Below are 17,719 nucleotides of genomic sequence, written 5' to 3' on the forward strand. Positions count from 1 at the left end.
CTTTTGGGGGAAAAATTTACAGTGGCACCAGAATAGCTAGATCAGGGCTTTTCAACCTTTTCACCCATTGTACCACTTTTAGGATATGGCAACATCTGAGTACCACCAGTCACCTAGCAAGGTGTCAAAAACTTGACCAAAAAAAGTGATGAAGTACAGGTAGTCCTCAACAGTTCACTTAGTGACTCTTTGAAGTTACAATGGCACTGAAAAAAGTGCCCCCCAAGCCACAGCCGAGCAAGACACCTGCCTGCCCGCCCGGCAGCGCTCTTCCTCCTATCCAAGGTTTTCATTGTTGTGAGCATTTCTGTTGAGGATTGGCAGGTGGGGTGGGGGGGCATTTGGTTTTTATCCCCCCCCCCGTCTGCTGGGTGGTTACAGCAGGTTTTGGTCACTTCACATGACCCTGGGACACTGTGACCATCATAAATATGAAATCAGTTGTCAAGCATCTGAATGTAAATCACAAGACCCTGGAGATGCTGCAACATTCCAGCTGGAGCCTGGCGCTTTCGCTGAGCCCTGCAGCTCCAGCCATCTCTTGCACAGGCTTGTGCGGTGCTGCCACGGGTTCAGGTCATTCCCCTCCCCCGCTACTTCTCTAGGATGGTCGCGTACCACCTGCCAGGTGCCAATGTACCACAGGTGGTACCCGTACCACTGGTTGAAAAGCCCTGAGCTAGATGAATTAATGAATCAATGAATCAGTAAATTAATTCTAGGGAGGATGAAATGATATGGTGAGGACTTGAAATAGTATGCTGAAAGGTAGATGATTAGAGAAAAACATCCGCCTCACTCTGAAAAAAAATATACACTCACTGGGATTTTAACTCATAGAAGATTGGCCTTCCCTGAAGAAAAGAAGAAGGGCCACATTTTGAAGAAAAAAAATAACTTTTACAGAAACAGAAAGCTTAATTATAAGTGACCCTTCTTTTGGATACACACTGTGGAGATAGCATGCAAACTGGGGTTCTAATACCACAATATCATAGTGATATGGAAAGGTCTATGTTTAATATGATCATATTTGGACTTCACTTAAGTAAGATCAGATAAATTTAAGATGTTAATGGTACAAACATTGTAAAAATCAATTAAAAATATTTACCTATTTTGCAAATCATTTTGTCTACTATCTTTTGTATGTTGACTGCAGTAGTCCTACAGAAATTTATAAATTTAAAAAATATTATAATGAATTTGTAGTGCATGTGATTTAGTAGAGCAGAAATTCCGTTCTACACTTCTGGTTTTAAGCATTCTTTTTAGTTGAAAACAGTGTATTTTAACCAATATGCCAATTGTTATTTTTATTATGGCTTGTCATAGTCATCCAGATGTTTAGACTGGATTTGGCATTTTTATCCACCTATTGAGTCCCACGGACATGAAATAGTCTATATTTGATTTGTATAGTTCAGTGATGGCGAACCTTTTAGAGACCAAGTGCCCAAACTACAACCCCAAACCCACTTTTGTATCGTCGGATGCCGGGTGGGCGTGGCCCATTGGGTGGGCATGGCCCATTGGGTGGGCATGGCCCATTGGGTGGGCATGGCTGAGGTGGTCACAGCAGACTGGGTGGGCGTGGCTGGGTTGGGCATGGCCACCTCGATGTTGCTCACAAGGAGGGATGCCTGTGGGGTATACTGGTTTCTTACCACCGCCCAGCTTGTTCCACGGCCTCATGGTAGTGGCACTGGGCAGGAGGCGGCAAATGGCTGCTTTTGGCGCGATGTGGCTGTTTACCTCCAGCTACGGCCATTTGCCGCCTTGCATGTCACATCCAATGCCGCTCCAATGAGGACACGAAAAAAGCTGGGCGGAGGTAAGGAACCAGTATACCAGTTTCTTGCTGCCATCTGGCTTGTTCTGCGGTCTTATGGCAGCATTGGGCAGGAGGCGGCAAACGGCTGGTTTCGGCACGACATGGCTGTCTACCTGCGGCTGCAGCTATTTGCCGCCTTGTGCGTCGCACCCAATGCCGCTGAATAAGTCGGGCAGAGGTAAGGAACTGGTATACCAGTTTCTTACCGCTGCCTGGCTTTTTCCGCGGCCTCATGGCAGCGGCATTGTGCAGGTGGTGGCAAACGGCTGTTTTTGGCATCGTGCAGCAGTTTGCCACCTTGCGTATTGCGCCCAATGCTGCTGCAATGCAGCTTGGCCAAAAGCGGCCATGGAACAAGTGTGGCAGGTTTCCCCCTCACCAACCCATTCAGCTATAGCTTTGGTGGCTCTGTAGGCAAAGCTGCAAAGTTCTCTTCTCTGACAGAGAAGAGAACTTCTCAGCTCTGCCTACAGAGCCACCAAAGCAGCAGGTGGAGTGCCGGAGGCTTGGGGAGGGAGGACGCTGAAATGGGCTCTCGAGCTATTGGCAAAAGCAACGCGATCTTTCAAGAGAAGTTAGGATTGATTGACCTTTTTTCCCCAAAAAACCTTCCATTGTTTCCTTGCACATGGCAGTAGTGGCAGATTGCGAAGGAGCAATGGCATGGGGCCAGAAGTCAGGTAAGGAAAGAAAAGCAATTTTGGGGAGGGGAGCGAGGATTTCTTTCCTTAATTGCCCCACTTGTTCCAAGGCTGCTTTCCACTCAGACGTGTTGCTCTTGCAAATGGCCCGACCACCCACTTCAGCGCCCTCCCTCCCCGAGCCTCCAGCGCTCCACCTGCTGCTTTGGTCAGCCTGCCGGCCCCCACCTCAACACCCTGCCCACTGCCACCCAGCATGGCCTCCCCGGGGCTGCAGGGGCTGGCCTGGCATGGGAAGGGCACGCGCCCCACCTTCACACCACCATGCAGGGTAAGGTTGCCACCCCTGCCCCTGCCCAGATGAACTTGCCTCAAATGTTTTTTTTTAGTAACCTGCCTTTCAGCTGCATTCCGTTTCTCTGTTTGCTTCTCAGACTTCACCGCTTGTTTGTGGGATTATCAGTAAAAAAAAAAGTTCCATCACTTTCTAACTTCTTGAGAGCTCACGAGAAGTTAGAAAGTCTGATGGAACTTTTTTTTTTAACCGATACTCCCAGAAACCCATGGCGAAGGCTGAGAACCGGAGAAACGGAATGCAGCTGAAAGGCAGGTTAGTAAAAAAGAACACTTGGGGAAGGCAGGGGCGGGTGCAGCAACCTCACCCTGGGCAGGTATTGATGCAGGTTGCTCATGGATGGGACTGAAGGCCTAGGACTGGGGAAATGGCGCGTGTGCCCACAGAGAGGGTTCAGTGTGCCACCTGTGGCACGCGTGCCATGGATTTGCCACCACAGGTATAGTCAATTCTCCTTATTTCTGGATTCTGTATTTGCAGATTTGCTTACTAACTAAAATGTATTTGTAAGCAAAAAGTCAATACTTATGGTGCTTTCACAATCATTCACAGACTTGCAGAAATTGTGTCCATGAATCAAAATATATAACTATGGGAGGAGAAGAAAACAAATCTGAAGCTTATTTAAAACAAATAGCCTATAAATGGAGTTTATCTTTCATCCTGGCAACAATTTTAAATTGGTTAATACAATAATCTCAATATCTTATTAGATTCATTTTGTATGCTACATTTCTACATCACTCAGTAGAGATAAAAACCAAGAATAGTAATAAAGAATAACAATACTACAAATTGGAATAAAATGATTGATCCAAGAAACACAATAAGGTATGTGTTAAACTTTTCCAGGTTTTTTTCAGGTTCCATAAACAAAGCACCTGTCCTAAAAATGCCCTTTCTGTGATTATCTGCCTCACTTAATTTGGCAAAGGTACTTGGAGATAAGCCTTATTCACAGATCACTAGAATCCAAATAGCTAAATATTAGGAAAAAGATGTTCCTAAGTTACTAAGCCATTTAGAGTTTGTAAATTGAACACTAGTACTTTGAACTGGGTTTGGAAATGGACTATAGACAGACTGCAAAGAAAAAACATAATATATTTTGCACCTGTTAAGTCCAGTTGGCATAGATCAGGGGTCGGCAACCTAAAAAAGAAAAAGAGCCACTGGGAACCGGTTCCATCACAAATTAAAAAAAGAGGGAGCCGCGTGCGTGTGTCCATGCACGCGCATGCGCAAAAAGGTTTTTTGCGCATGCGCGGACGCACGCGGCTGCCATTTTTTAAAAAATGAGATGGAACCGGTTCCCGGTTGCCCGATGGCGACGGCCCGTCTGCAAAGCTGCCGCTTTCGGCAGCTTTGCAGACGGGCCGTGGCAGCTTCCGCAAAGAGCGGCGCCCCTGCCCATTCCGAGAGGTGCGCGCGCACCTCTCCGAACGACCGGAGGTGCGCGCGTACCTCCGCGCGAATGGGCAGCGGTGCCGCTCTTTCAGGAAGCCCGCCGCGGCCCGTCTGTGAAGCTGCCGAAAGCGGCAGCTTAGCAAACGGGCTGCGGCAGCTTCCGCAAAGAGCGGCGCCCCTGCCCATTCCGAGAGGTGCGCGCGCACCTCTCCGAACGACCGGAGTTGCACGCGCTCTTTCAGGAAGCTGCCGAAAGCGAAGGGGCAGCGGCGCCGCTCTTTCAGGAAGCTGCCGAAAGCGGCAGCTTCCTGAAAGAGCGGCCCGCTGCCCGTTCGCGCGGAGGTACGCGCGCACCTCCCCAAAGGTTTGGGGAGGTGCGCGCGCACCTCCGGTCGTTCGGAGAGGTGCGCACGCACCTCTCGGAATGGGCAGGGGCGCCGCTCTTTGCGGAAGCTGCCGCGGGCCCGTCTGCTAAGCTGCCGCTTTCGGCAGCTTCACAGACGGGCCGCGGCGGGCTTCCTGAAAGAGCGGCACCGCTGCCCGTTCGCGCGGAGGTACGCGCGCACCTCCCCAAAGGTTTGGGGAGGTGCACGCGCACCTCCGGTCGTTCGGAGAGGTGCGCACGCACCTCTCGGAATGGGCAGGGGCGCCGCTCTTTGCGGAAGCTGCCGCGGCCCGTCTGCTAAGCTGCCGCTTTCGGCAGCTTCACAGACGGGCCACGGCGGGCTTCCTGAAAGAGCGGCACCGCTGCCCATTCGCGCGGAGGTACGCGCGCACCTCTCCAAAGGTTTGGGGAGGTGCGCGCGCACCTCCGCCCATTCGGGGAGGTGCGCGTGCACCTCTCCAAATGGGCGGTGCCACTCTCCATTTGGAGAGGTGCGCGCGCACCACTGCCCGTTGGAAGAGGTGCGCGCGCACCGGGCGGCTGGGAGCCGCAAGAGACGGCTCAAAGAGCCGCATGCGGCTCCGGAGCCGCAGGTTGCCGACCTGTGGCATAGATGCTGATTTGAATGAACTGTAGTTTCTGCACTATTTCCAAAGACACAGACAAATCATTGTAACTGTCCATAGGAAGTTACGAGAACATGAATAATTTTTACAAAATAAGCCAGTCACAAGCTATAAGAGAAGAGCAACTAAGATGATTAAAGGCCTGAAGACTAAACCATACGAAGAACGACTGCACGACTTGGGTTTGGCTAGTCTAAAGAAAAGAAGAAATAGAGGAGACATGATAGCAGTATTCCAGTATTTGAGGGGCTGCCACAAAGAAGAGGGGTCATGTTATTCACCAAAGCTCCAGAGGGCAGGACAAGAAACAATGGTTGGAAACTGATCAAAGAGAGATTCAACCTGGAAATAAGGAGAAACTTCCTGACAGCGAGAACAATTAACCAGTGGAACAGCTTGCCTCCAGAAATCATGGGTGCTCCATCACTAGAGATTTTTAAGAAGAGGCTAGAGTCTAGACAATCACTTTGTCTGAGATGGTATATAGGTCCTCCTGCTTGAGCAGGGGCCTGGACTAGAAGACCTCCAAGGTTCAGTTCTGTCCTGTCCTATCCTATCCTATCATTTTAATAAATAGCAGTAAAAGCCCCTGAGACTTTGAGTCTCTAATGCATCCAAGAATTCTTCCAAACCATCTACCTGATTTTACTTTTCCTGTACGTGTAGAATACTTTCTAGAACACATATGAACAGTATTCAGAACAAATAAGAATGAATATTCTTAACCACAAACACAATTATCAGAAATACTGAATCATTTTTCCATTATTCCAGCACATATTTAAGTTGTGATACAGTAGTCCATGTTACTGATTTTGAACAGCAGAATGAGGGATCATTCATCTCAGGGGCGGGTAGGTGGGTGGGTGGGTTGATTTACACAGCTGCTAAAACCTTCTTGGCCTACTTACAACTATTAAACATTCATCTCTATATGAATATTAGTCTCAAGCTGAAATTACCAAATTTCCCCCAAATACATTTATGTATGGCTAAATAACAATTTCAAATAGAAATATAATGCAATAATCCAACACATTTATGATTGGAACTTTGGCTAATAATCTTGAAAAGAGCTCAACTAAGGAAACAGCAGGTTAAGTGCAAGTTTTATCTGTCATCAACCCTGGGCTATCTTTTCTGGTCAAATCTGGCAGTTACCATGGCATTTATAATCTTGTTTTCTTCTGCCAGATGAAATATTGCCAACATTGTATCATATTTTCACATCATGCCATGTGGCACACAATTACCAGTATGTATCATATACAAAGAATTACAAAATCTCCTTGTACCCTATTCCACAGCTAACCTAATTTTTATGTGTGATTTACTCTAATATACAGGCCAAGATGATTAGTAAGGAAAAGGATGAGAAACAAAAAAAAATCCAGAATGTTTGTGAGCAAAAGGAAGGAAAACTTTTCATTTAGGACAACAGATAAACAAGTGGTTCTTATATTGAGATGTATGTATTTCAGGGGAAATGACTTTGCCCTATTCTCACTATAGAAAGAAACAGCAACTTTCACTCTGGAATTTCAGGAACCAGATAAAGGACCACCTCAAAGACCAGTTAAAAACCATTACATATCTGTGACATCTGCAATTATTTTCAGGCAGTATGATCCAAAAGTAAAGGCTTGTGTGAGGCACAGAAGCAAATGAGAGCTAATCAAATCTTTCTACAACAGCACTTCCTGTCTTGCAGGTATATTTATTAATCACATAATTTATTACTATATAATTTCAGTATAATTGCATTAAATATCCACTGTGGCAAGCTTGGACAGCGTTTTGTCTAAAAGCACATAGAAATACCTAATACCAGTACTCTAGCAACATTCACCAAATGTCACCATGGTTCTCAATATGCGATTTTTCTCATTCTAAAAACTCTGGCCATTTTTTAGCCAAAGAGTGCACTTCTTTTTTTTTTTAATTCCATTTATATCCCGCCCTTCTCCGAAGACTCAGGGCGGCTTACAAGCTTAGCGGTAGCCTTCATTCTATGTCTATGCCTGCTTGTTAGGGCTTTCACACACACACACACCCAAGCGGCATTATTACAAAAGTCAGCTTAATTGCCCCCCCCAACAATCTGGGTCCTTTTATTTTTATTTTTTTTAATTTTCAAGCCGTTTCACTTTTAAAAGTGAAATGCGAATTTTTAGAACCGGCAAAAGCCAAGCAAGAAACAGAAAGCTACTTAAAAGCCAAAGACTTTTGATAGAAGTATTTTATTCAGTCTTTAAGACCCAGCCGAGAGAGACACACGTCTTTGCACCAACCTAGGCTAACCGGCTCGCCTGAACTTCAGGCGCAGTTTTTAAATGATCTTTTTACTCCTAGCACGCACCATCCCTCAGAATGATGCTGGCAATAACTATTTCCGTAAGCTCTAAAACAGGGGTCTTCAAACTTGGCCCTTTTATGACTTGTGGACTTCAACTCCCAGAATTCCTCAGCCAGCAAAGCTGGCTGAGGAATTCTGGGAGTTGAAGTCCACAAGTCATAAAAGGGCCAAGTTTGAAGACCCCTGCTCTAAAACACCGTTTATGCTCTCCCTCCCCCCCCCGCCAAGCAGCCTGTAGAAATCTACGCAAACACTCACGGGCGGGGGCGCGCGCGCGCGCTCCCGCTAACCACCGCCTCTTCCTTTTAAAAAAGGGCTGACAATGCTGCAGACCAGAAAACTCGGGAGTTAAGCAGCGCCGGGCTTGCTCTGAATGTACCCTACTTTGGCCCATAAAAAAAAAACCAAAAAAAAAAACCAGAAGCCTTAGTAATACGACGGGGGAAACACGGAGAGAAGGCGTTATCGGGGACCAGCCCACAAGCGCGGAGAAGAAGAAGAAGAAGAAGAAGAAGTGACAGCGGCGGCAGCCATGGCTCCAGCTTGCAGCCGCGCCAAAGGTGACAGGCTGGGAAGAGAGAGGGCGAGCAAGGCAGGGATTGCTTGCCTCCCGAGCGCCAGTTCCAGAGAAGGCAGCCTTTTCCGTGGAGGCTGAGAAGAAGGCGTGTCGGGGAGAGCCGAGAAGGATCCGTGCCCGTTTCTAGGAAAGCCAACCGGCTCCAGTACCCTCCATTACGAGGAAAGGCGATGCGAGAAAGGGGGTGGGAAAGCAGGAGGAGGGTTCTCTCTTCCTCTCAAACGCGCCGGGGGAGCAAAACGACTCCCGCTCAGCCACACGACACCCGGGCCCCCAAGAGGGACGATTCGCGGGGTGCAACACAGTCAACTGTGCACTGACTCGGGTCTACACACGTACACGCGCGCGTGTGTGCGCACACACACGCAGGCACGAATACACACACACACAGACGTCCGTCCATCTGTCAGTCCATCCATCTATATAGACGGGTTGGGGCTGTGAGGGGCGGACGTACACGCTCGCCTCTGCCACAGAAAAAAAAAACAGCCACATTTGCAGAAAAGAGCGAGTTTGACAGACACATATCTATATATGGCAGAAGGAAGCGAAAAAAAGAAAATCTCGGAGCAGCGTTAAAGCCTTCCCGCGGCTGTTTTTATTCCCGCCACCTCTCCCCCCTCACCTCAGGGCGATATTAACACGGGGTGTCATCCACCTAATTGCCGCCGCCGCCTTCATTTCCCCCCTCCCGGGACCCGAATCTGCGGTAGCGACACTGGCAGTTTCCTCTCTTTACCTTTCCTCAGCGGAAGAGAGAAGACTCCTGACAAGGCGGGCTTGTCCTTTCCGAGAGAGCCAGGCTGCTCAGCCACCCGCTGCCTGTGAGCGGCGCCCCGAGTTCCAACCCCGTTCCAACAGCTACGGTATAATAGTCGGGTTTGGACGACACCCCTTCCCCTCAGTTCAGTCGCTCCCCTTTCCCTCGCCTCTCCCCCCCTCCCCTCAAGCCCGTCAGTATGTCGGTTTGCCACTCGCCTCTCGGATTGGTGGAAACGCCATTCACGTGACGGGAGTCGGGCGAGAGGAACGGGGTAGACACGCGGTACGGTCGTGAGCATTAGCGAGGCGAAGGGAGGTGAGGAGAGTTCGGGGCAAAGGCCAACGTCATAATTGCCCGTTCTTAGCTTTTCTAGGGGTTCCGCGGCGGTAGTTTCACTCGGTTCTTAACATTAACCACCGACCAGAAGGAGGAAAAAAAGAGAAAAGAATAACGGGCACGGTTATGAATAGAGGGCGGAGAAAGTGAGTGTCAGTGCGCAAGCGTCGAGATCCTCTTGTCTTCTTGGGTGGTGCGGCTAGCTAGAACTTTCTCGAAATACCGGCGGCGGGGGCTGGGGTGGTTTTGTAAAGACGCGTAGAGGGGAGAGAAGAACCTACGGACTTGGCTGGCCCAGGTGACTCGAACAGGTACCGGAGCGCCTTACGTTTAGGAGTCAAGTCATTCAGGAAACTCCCTTCCCAAGGGAAGGGCTTTTCGGGGACGGTGGCGCAGTGAATTTTTAATAAACACTGAGCACGCATGCGTGGCTGGGTTTGAGGAGCTCTGCTGCATCCTAATAAAACAGCCGTCCGGGAGCAGGTGTTGAACCGCATTCGGCTTCTTTTTTTTCTTTCTTTGTACTTGTTGCAGACCTCCTCTCCCCCCCCCCCCGTTGTTTTTTTTCGGGGCACGGATGAGTGAAATCCACGAATGGCCTTCAGTGCACTATTGACATGTCATTGTAGGCCGACTTCCATGTCATCCTTTTGCTCGACCTGAGTAATATAAGCGTCGCGAACAACCGGTTTGTGTTGGAAGCTTTTGAGCGGATGGCAACGTTGCAAGTTCGAAAGGCTGCTCGGAACATTCTTCGAGTGGTTTAATTGCGAACTGTACCAGTCTCTGCTTGAATGTAGAAAAATGGGCTTTTAGATTAAGATTTAAATCAAAATACTGTATGTTGGTAAGTTATCAAGTAGCATATTATTAAAATTTAGCCTTAGTTAAAAATGACTGGTGGATACTCAGTGATGGCCCTAGGTTACAACAACTGTAAATGAAGATTTATGAAGTTATCTTTACTGTTAAATTAAGAGCCTTTTGCCTATTTAGGATGAATCTACAGTAAACATATTTTCCTTTTTTGGACCATAAAGTTTTATATGGAAAAGGTGATGTATACAGCACTATTTGTATACAAATAGATCTATAGGCAATAGATCTGTAAGATAGTTGTTTCAGTATTCATGAACACTCATAGCAGATAGTTAGGAACCTCTGCTTTGAATTTGATAATAATAATAATTATAATATAATAATAATAATTTTTGTATTGTTGTTTTTATTGTTGTAAGCCGCCCTGAGTCCTTTGGGAGATAGGGCGGCATATAAGTCCCAAAAATAAAATAAATAAATAAATAATAATTTTATTTGTATACCGCCCTTCTCCTGAAGGACTCAGGGCGGTGAACAGGGCAAACATATAAAAGTACAAAGATACAAAAGTTAAAAAAGAATTAAACATAGCAAATTTTTAGCTGTAACAGAGTAAGACATTATTTATGGAATGGTCATAGCATTAACTGTATTGACAATAATTGGCTAATCTTATTTGTAGTATTAACTGAGGCTCCTTAAATTACATAAAATAGTTTTAGCTATTTACAACTTCAGGACTGAATGAACAGAGCATAAAGGATTACAGCATACTGACTTTTATAGATAATATCCCCATCCCCGTGCTATTAATACTAATTTCCCAAGAAAATATTAATAATTTTTATTTGGCCTTTATAGTGAGATACAAAAAAAAACAAGTGAAAAAGTAATCAGTTCACCAGAATTCTTCCAGACCTGTGCAAATGATTAGTAAGTTTTTAGGCAGCTACCAATGTAGATGTAATTCTACATACTATAGCAGCAAAGATGAAGCTGAATTTTAAGCTAGTTAATATGAAATAAGAGATTCAGAAAGTTGGGAATCCTTTCATTGTCCTCAATTGTTTTCAATGTAATTGTATGTTTGTTTTATAATTATTTATAAACTGGCCTGTAAAGGAGCTGACTTGTTTAATTGACTTTGTTCACAAATTAGGGCTACAGATCTGGGCTAGCAAAAAGTTGTTGCCAGCTAGTGATCTGATTTTTTGGCTCTCAAGATAATAAATGTGTGCCTTCTATAAGTTTTAATTCCTGGTGATGCTTGGACAAGCCCCTGTAGTTTTGTTGGCTTGCCACTGCCATCTTTCTAGGGTTGAGATAACAGCTGGCTTTGTGTTTAAGGCAAAACAGGATATTGAAACTCTCCCTATTTCTAGCTTGATACCTTAATTCCTATACCAAACTGTCTCTCATATACCGTATGGATATTTAAATAATAAAACATGTTTGCCCATGTCACAGTGAGAAAACCAAATCTCCAATAATAAAAATCAAATGGTTATCTTGGTTTGAATAATTCCTTTTAAATATAACATTGCATTTTATAGTTTGCTAAAGTGATCTTAGGAGAATGCATTGCCATAATTTCAAGAAAAAAACAATAGAACCTAAATATCAGCATGATTCATTCAGTGTTATGTAAACTTTTTTCAGTAGGACTTTCACTTACATTTGATCCATGAGTTTCCTTAATTTTCCTCCATAAGATTCCTCAATTTTCAAAAAAAAAAAATTATGAGAAAAGGGGGAGGATCTGTCCCACAGATGTAGTTGAATATAATTCAAGGCATTATTTTCTTCTTTAACAGATTTAGTAAAGTGTTATTTTGGAAAATGAGAAATGCAAACATTATTATTCTGAACAGTGTGATCCATCAGTTTATAGATTTTTTAAAATTATTTTATTATATCCTTATGTCACCCCCTTTTTCTAATCATAACATGGGGGGGGTTCTCCACCCAACATGCAGAGGGTACTCTTAATTTTGTTGTGTAGAGAATGCATTGAAAAGTATAGGTTGCCATAATACACATTTGACCATAACAAACATAGTAAAGAATAATCTGTCAACATGCAACAAAATTAGATATTAATATCTCTTCTGAAAATGTGCCTTATAACCACGATTCTCCCATTTCTCTCTGCTCTTTCACTTCCCATGCGTAACTAAAACCAGTACCATAAATGTTTTTTGTCAATCATCAGAGAAATAGGGCCGATAAGTTGGAATCTTTCTTATTTATATTTTATTTATTTAAAAATTGCAATAAATTTATATCTATTCTTGAAAGGCTATCCTATACACCTCACTCTTATCATTAATGAGCACAACTTGCATTAAATTTTGTAGCATTAGGGTTGATTAGATTTTAGATGGAAGACAATTTATAAAATATCAAATTCATAGGAACCAATAATGGTGCCAGAAATCTTTTTAATTATTTTATGTGCTGAAGCCAAAGTGACTGCTGTTTCAATCAACATGAATATATCATTTATATCAATTAATATTTATATAATGGGAACATGACAGTAATTATTCAGGACAGTAATTGTTTAATCAGTATTCTAGCTGTGCTATTGACTTAAAGCTACTTTAGGTTTGGCCCTAAAGACTTCATTAATTATATTTTCTTAAAGCTAGTTTTGAAATATAACCACTAAATAAAAGTGAAACAAAACAAGAAAAAACTAGAGAATCTTCTTTAATCACGAAGGAAAAGTAATGATATATTTTTGAATATTGAATTAGCTTGATTATATTATTCTACACACACACATTCAGAAATACTTAAAATGAATTTGAATTTGCAATGCCATAAGTTGTTGACCTTAAACACAGGTTTTCAATAACATTTTTAGCGTAATTGATGAACTAGATTTAGTTTAAGAATCTAGCTATTCATACCAAACTGAAAATTCATTTGAAATAAGGCAAAGAGGTTATTTATCCGTATGTGTGTCCTCCAAGTCAAGCTATGTTGCCTCATGATGGGTGTGTAGTTGTGTCTGGGAGAATGGGCTATGAATGCCAGGAGTTTACAACAGTATATAGCTACATCATCTGGGATGTGAAGGTCATCCTAGGTGCCCTTTTAAAGCAAGCAGGGATTTATATAGGGAAGCAGTCACAAAGAGAAAAGAGGAAATGGATAATTGTTTCAGCAACAACTGCAAATGTATCATTTTATACTGTGTGGGGAAAGCAATAGTAGGTCATTCCTGTACTCAACCATGAAAGCCACCTGGATAGACAGAATGAAGTGATTGACATTATAATCCCAGATGATGGGAGCCCCATGGAACAAATGGCACTTAACTAAATGGCAGCAAATATGATATTGAGAACTGTTGAGGGTTTTTGATTACAAATAGTTTCATGACATGGCTAAATTGAAGCCATGTCTAGTGCTGGGCATCTAGTTGCGGTGAAGATGCAATGTAGGAAAATAAAATCTAAAACTGAAAACAAAATTACAGTAGGAACATAGAACATAAGAAACATGGGCTTGGAAAATCTCAACACATTGAAACATACAATGAATCAATTACACAGTGCATCTCAGGTATTGAATTGAAATAACTAGAGTTGAATAGTTTCGTGGTTTTTTTTACTAAGGAAATTTTAAAAAATGGCATTTCTTTCACTGATTATCGCAAAGACAATACTGGGGTAGAGTCTAATCAGTGACAAAATATATCTTCCACTTAAGGGACAGCCTTGCTTTAATAACTGATGCAGTATAGAGGTTAATGAATTTTATGATCAAGTTCAATTTGAAATGAACAGAATGTGCAAACAAGATATGCTGCTTGTGGTTGGGGAATGGAACATCAGAGTTGGAAAAGGAGGAAAACTGTTAGACTATATGGTCTAGGACAGGGGTAGGCAACCTTGGCTCTTTTATGGCACATGGACTTCAACTCCCAGAATTCCTGAGCCAGCTTGGCTGGCTCAGGAATTCTGGGAGTTGAAGTCCATGTGTCATAAAAGAGCCGAGGTTGCCTACCCCTGGTCTAGGACAAAGTTCTCCAAGCTTTTGGGGCTTGCAGCCCAAAGAAGAGAGCAGCTTCTAAATTACTGCATGCGCATGCACGCACATAAACGGGGACATGCCCACTGGCGCAGTACTAGCGGTTGTGCATGCAGTGGTGCCATGCGTAAACAACTGCGCCCCTGCCACGGCTAGTGCCCATTCACGCATGCGCAACTGGGCTGCACACACACCCGTGCTAGTGGCCCATTTGCGCACACCCAAATGGGGCGTGCATGCCCGCTGTGCTAGCATTCCTGTTTGCGCCTGCACACATGCGCAAATGGCTGTGGGCGCTAGCGTGAGTTGGGAATGCGCACCCATGCGTGCGCACCCTGCCCAGCCATTTCTGTGGCCCACTGGCCAAGAGCCCACGGCCCAGTAGCGGGCCGTGGGCCATAGGTTGGGGACCCCTGGTCTAGGAAGCAGAAATGAAGCAGAACAATTTAGTTTTTGACAATCCAATAATTTATTGTTAACACATTCTTCAAACAACCTAAACAACTGCTACATATGTGGACATCTCTAGACAGTACACAAAATTAAATGGACTACATTATTGGCAATCATTGGTAAAGTTGTTATAATAGAAAAAAGTGGCCGGGGCATGTACAACTTCCAAGTCATGCTAAAGTGAAAGAAAGCCAAACAGTTTCTACAATATGATCCTGAGCATCTACCCACCATTTTCAAGGATAACATCAAGAATAGCTTTCAAGAATAGAATAGAATAGAATTAAATAGAATAGTTGGAAGGGACTTTGTAGGTCATCTAGTCCAACCCCCTGCCCAAGTAGGAGTCCCTACACCATTTCTGACAGATGGCAGTCCAGCACACAAAAATTAAACTGCATTATTGGCAATCATTGGAAAAGTTGTTATAATAGAAAAACGTGGCCAGGGTTGATCAACTGCTCATGTACAAGTTCCAAGTCATGCTAAACTGAAAGAAAGTCAAAGTTTCTACAATATGATCCTGAGCATCTACCCACCATTTTCAAGGATAACATCAAGAACTGCTTTCAAGATAGAGTAGAGTAGACTAGGCTAGACTAAAATAGCAGAGTTGGAAGGGATCTTGTAGGTCATCTAGTCCAACCCCTTGCCCAAGTAGGAGTCTCTACACTGTTTCTGACAGATGGCAGTCCAGTCTCTTCTTGAAAGCCTCTAGTGATGAAGCACCAACATGTGAAGGCAGTCTGTTCCATTGGTTGTTCTCACTGTCAGGAAATTTGTCCTTATTTCCAGCTTGAATCTTTCCTTGATCAGTTTCCATCTGTTATTCCTTGTCTGGCCTTCAGGTGCTTTGAAAAATAGGTTGACCCGCTCCTCTCTTAAGACAGCCCTTAAAATATTGGAACACTACTATCAGGTCTCCCCTGGTCCTTCTCTTCGCTAGACTAGCCAAGACTTGAACACCATTTATAAGGAACTAGAGCAGAGGTTCCCAACTGGGGGTACGAGATGATATTCTAGGGATGCGAAAACTTTGGGTTTTCAAAATTATAGTGTATGCGCATAATTCATTGCCGCTATTTCAAACTTTTGTAAGGGGTGCGAGAATATATAAGAAACATTCTAGGGGTGCGGGGTATAGAAAAGGCTGGCAACCATTGAACTAGAGGAACTGAAATCAAATAGGTTGTTACAGGTCAATATGAAAAGATCAAGTAGCAGATGAAAGAATACTACATGTCAGAACAGATGATGGAAAATTACCAAGAGATAAGCCAAAACTAAGAAAACCTAAGATCATGGAAAGAAACTTAATAAAAAATTTCAGAGAAAAGACAAGGAGAATTATAAAGACATCTGTAAAGATATTGAGGATAGAAACAGATGATGGAAAAACAGGGAAAGCCTTCCAAAAGATTTTTGAACCCAGATCATCTCACTTGACAGATGACCAGTTCAAAGACCAGCAAGATGCAAGGACTATACTGAAATTCTATACAACAGGTATATTAACTCTAATAGATGAATTTAGATTACATTATAATCATTACCACAATAGAAAGCTACAAGAATATATGGATATCTTCAGAAGCATGGCAAGCAACTGAAGAATTTAAGGTTCTGATCCAAACAATGCCACAAAGCAGTTCCAAAATATCTTATTGGGAGGATGTGCATTAAAACCTATTGCTTAGTTTTTTCATTTTATCTTATCTGATATACAGTTTGGGTTTTTTGCAGACTGCACATCATTATTGACAAATTGATGATTAATTCATTTTGCTGTCGATCAGAAATTTAAAAAATATGTTTTTCCATTTATTTACTAACTTTATAAGCTACCCATTTTATGTATGTTTCTGGGTGATGTACACAATTTAAATTTTATATTTAAAATACAAATTCTCAAACTGAAGGAGGATTGTCTACATTTTAAAATTTTTCGCAATCAGCTTGGCTGGATACTTCAAAGATAGCTATAGTTGGCATTAATAGATATGCCATCTTAATATAATAATTATTTGCCTACTTGATTTGTATGCTGCCACAATTAAAAATCAGAAATTAAATAAAACACCCATAATAAATGAATAATAAAAACAGTAAGGACACAGTAACACAATAGTCATTATGATGATGTCAGTTCTTTTCTGAAAGACTCTCCAGACCAACTCAATTTTTAGTAGCTTGTGGAAAGGCAAATGCTTTCAAAAGTAATAGGGAATCAATGCAAGGCCCAAAGCACAGATGCAGTATGCTTCTATTATTTTTTATTTTATTTTTATTTTAATCCCATTTATATCCCGCCCTTCTCCGAAGACTCAGGGCGGCTTACAATTTAAGCACAAACCAATGTGCTTAGCAATAGCCTTCATTCTATGTATATGCCTGCTTATTAGGGCTTTCGCCCCGCCCCCCAAGCGGCATTATTACAAAGTCAGCTTATTGCCCCCAACAATCTGGGTCCTCATTTTACCTACCTCGGAAGGATGGAAGGCTGAGTCAACCTTAGCAGGTTCCCAACCAAGTTCTCAAATGTGCATCAATGGCAGCCCTGTATAGAGAACATTCCAATACTCTAGGCACATGGAAATCAGGGTATGAGTTAACGTTCTTTTGGTCCTTTAGCTGCAGGTTAGGGGCAGGATTGGTGCATTTGGAACTGGGCAAAGCCTTCCGTGGCCCTATCCTCCACCTGCTATTTAGTTGTGAGTCCAGGAGGATCCCCAAGTCATTGAGCTGCTCTTTTGGAGACTAAAGTTTGTCTAGCTTTGCCTTGAATTATACTTTTAAGAAATTCTTTTTGTGCCATTATCTCCAAATACTTTTTATAGCATTCTGGCTACTTCATCAATGTACTAATTAGCTGTATTGTGGGATGCCAAAGATCTTTTGTTTGCAAAAATCCTCTTGATAATTAGTGAGCAATATACTATCATTTCCATTATATTTATTTTATGCACCACTGGTGTGTCACATATAATATAGGGAGTGAAACATCTATATAACTGTTCATTAATAATTATAAATGTAGTTGATCAACACTGTTGTTTCTAAATAACTGGAATTTTTGGATTTCATCCATTTCTTGTTTCTAATAAATAAAATACATATGTTTAGCAG

General features: G+C 43.1%; 1 protein-coding gene across 3 annotated transcripts in view; it reads right to left on the minus strand.

Moving 5' to 3' along the window:
* The window catches only part of ANKRD12 (ankyrin repeat domain 12), a 72,260-nt gene extending 63,146 nt beyond the window's left edge, over positions 1–9,114 (minus strand). For all 3 annotated transcript variants that reach the window (XM_083359530.1, XM_083359529.1, XM_083359528.1), the window contains exon 1: positions 8,921–9,114. The gene's annotated coding sequence lies outside the window, so the exon portion shown is untranslated. The remainder of the gene's footprint in view (positions 1–8,920) is intronic.
* Positions 9,115–17,719: the final 8,605 nt, after the last annotated feature.

Source organism: Vipera ursinii (assembly GCF_947247035.1).
Source record: "Vipera ursinii genome assembly, chromosome: 3".
NCBI lineage: Eukaryota > Metazoa > Chordata > Lepidosauria > Squamata > Viperidae > Vipera > Vipera ursinii.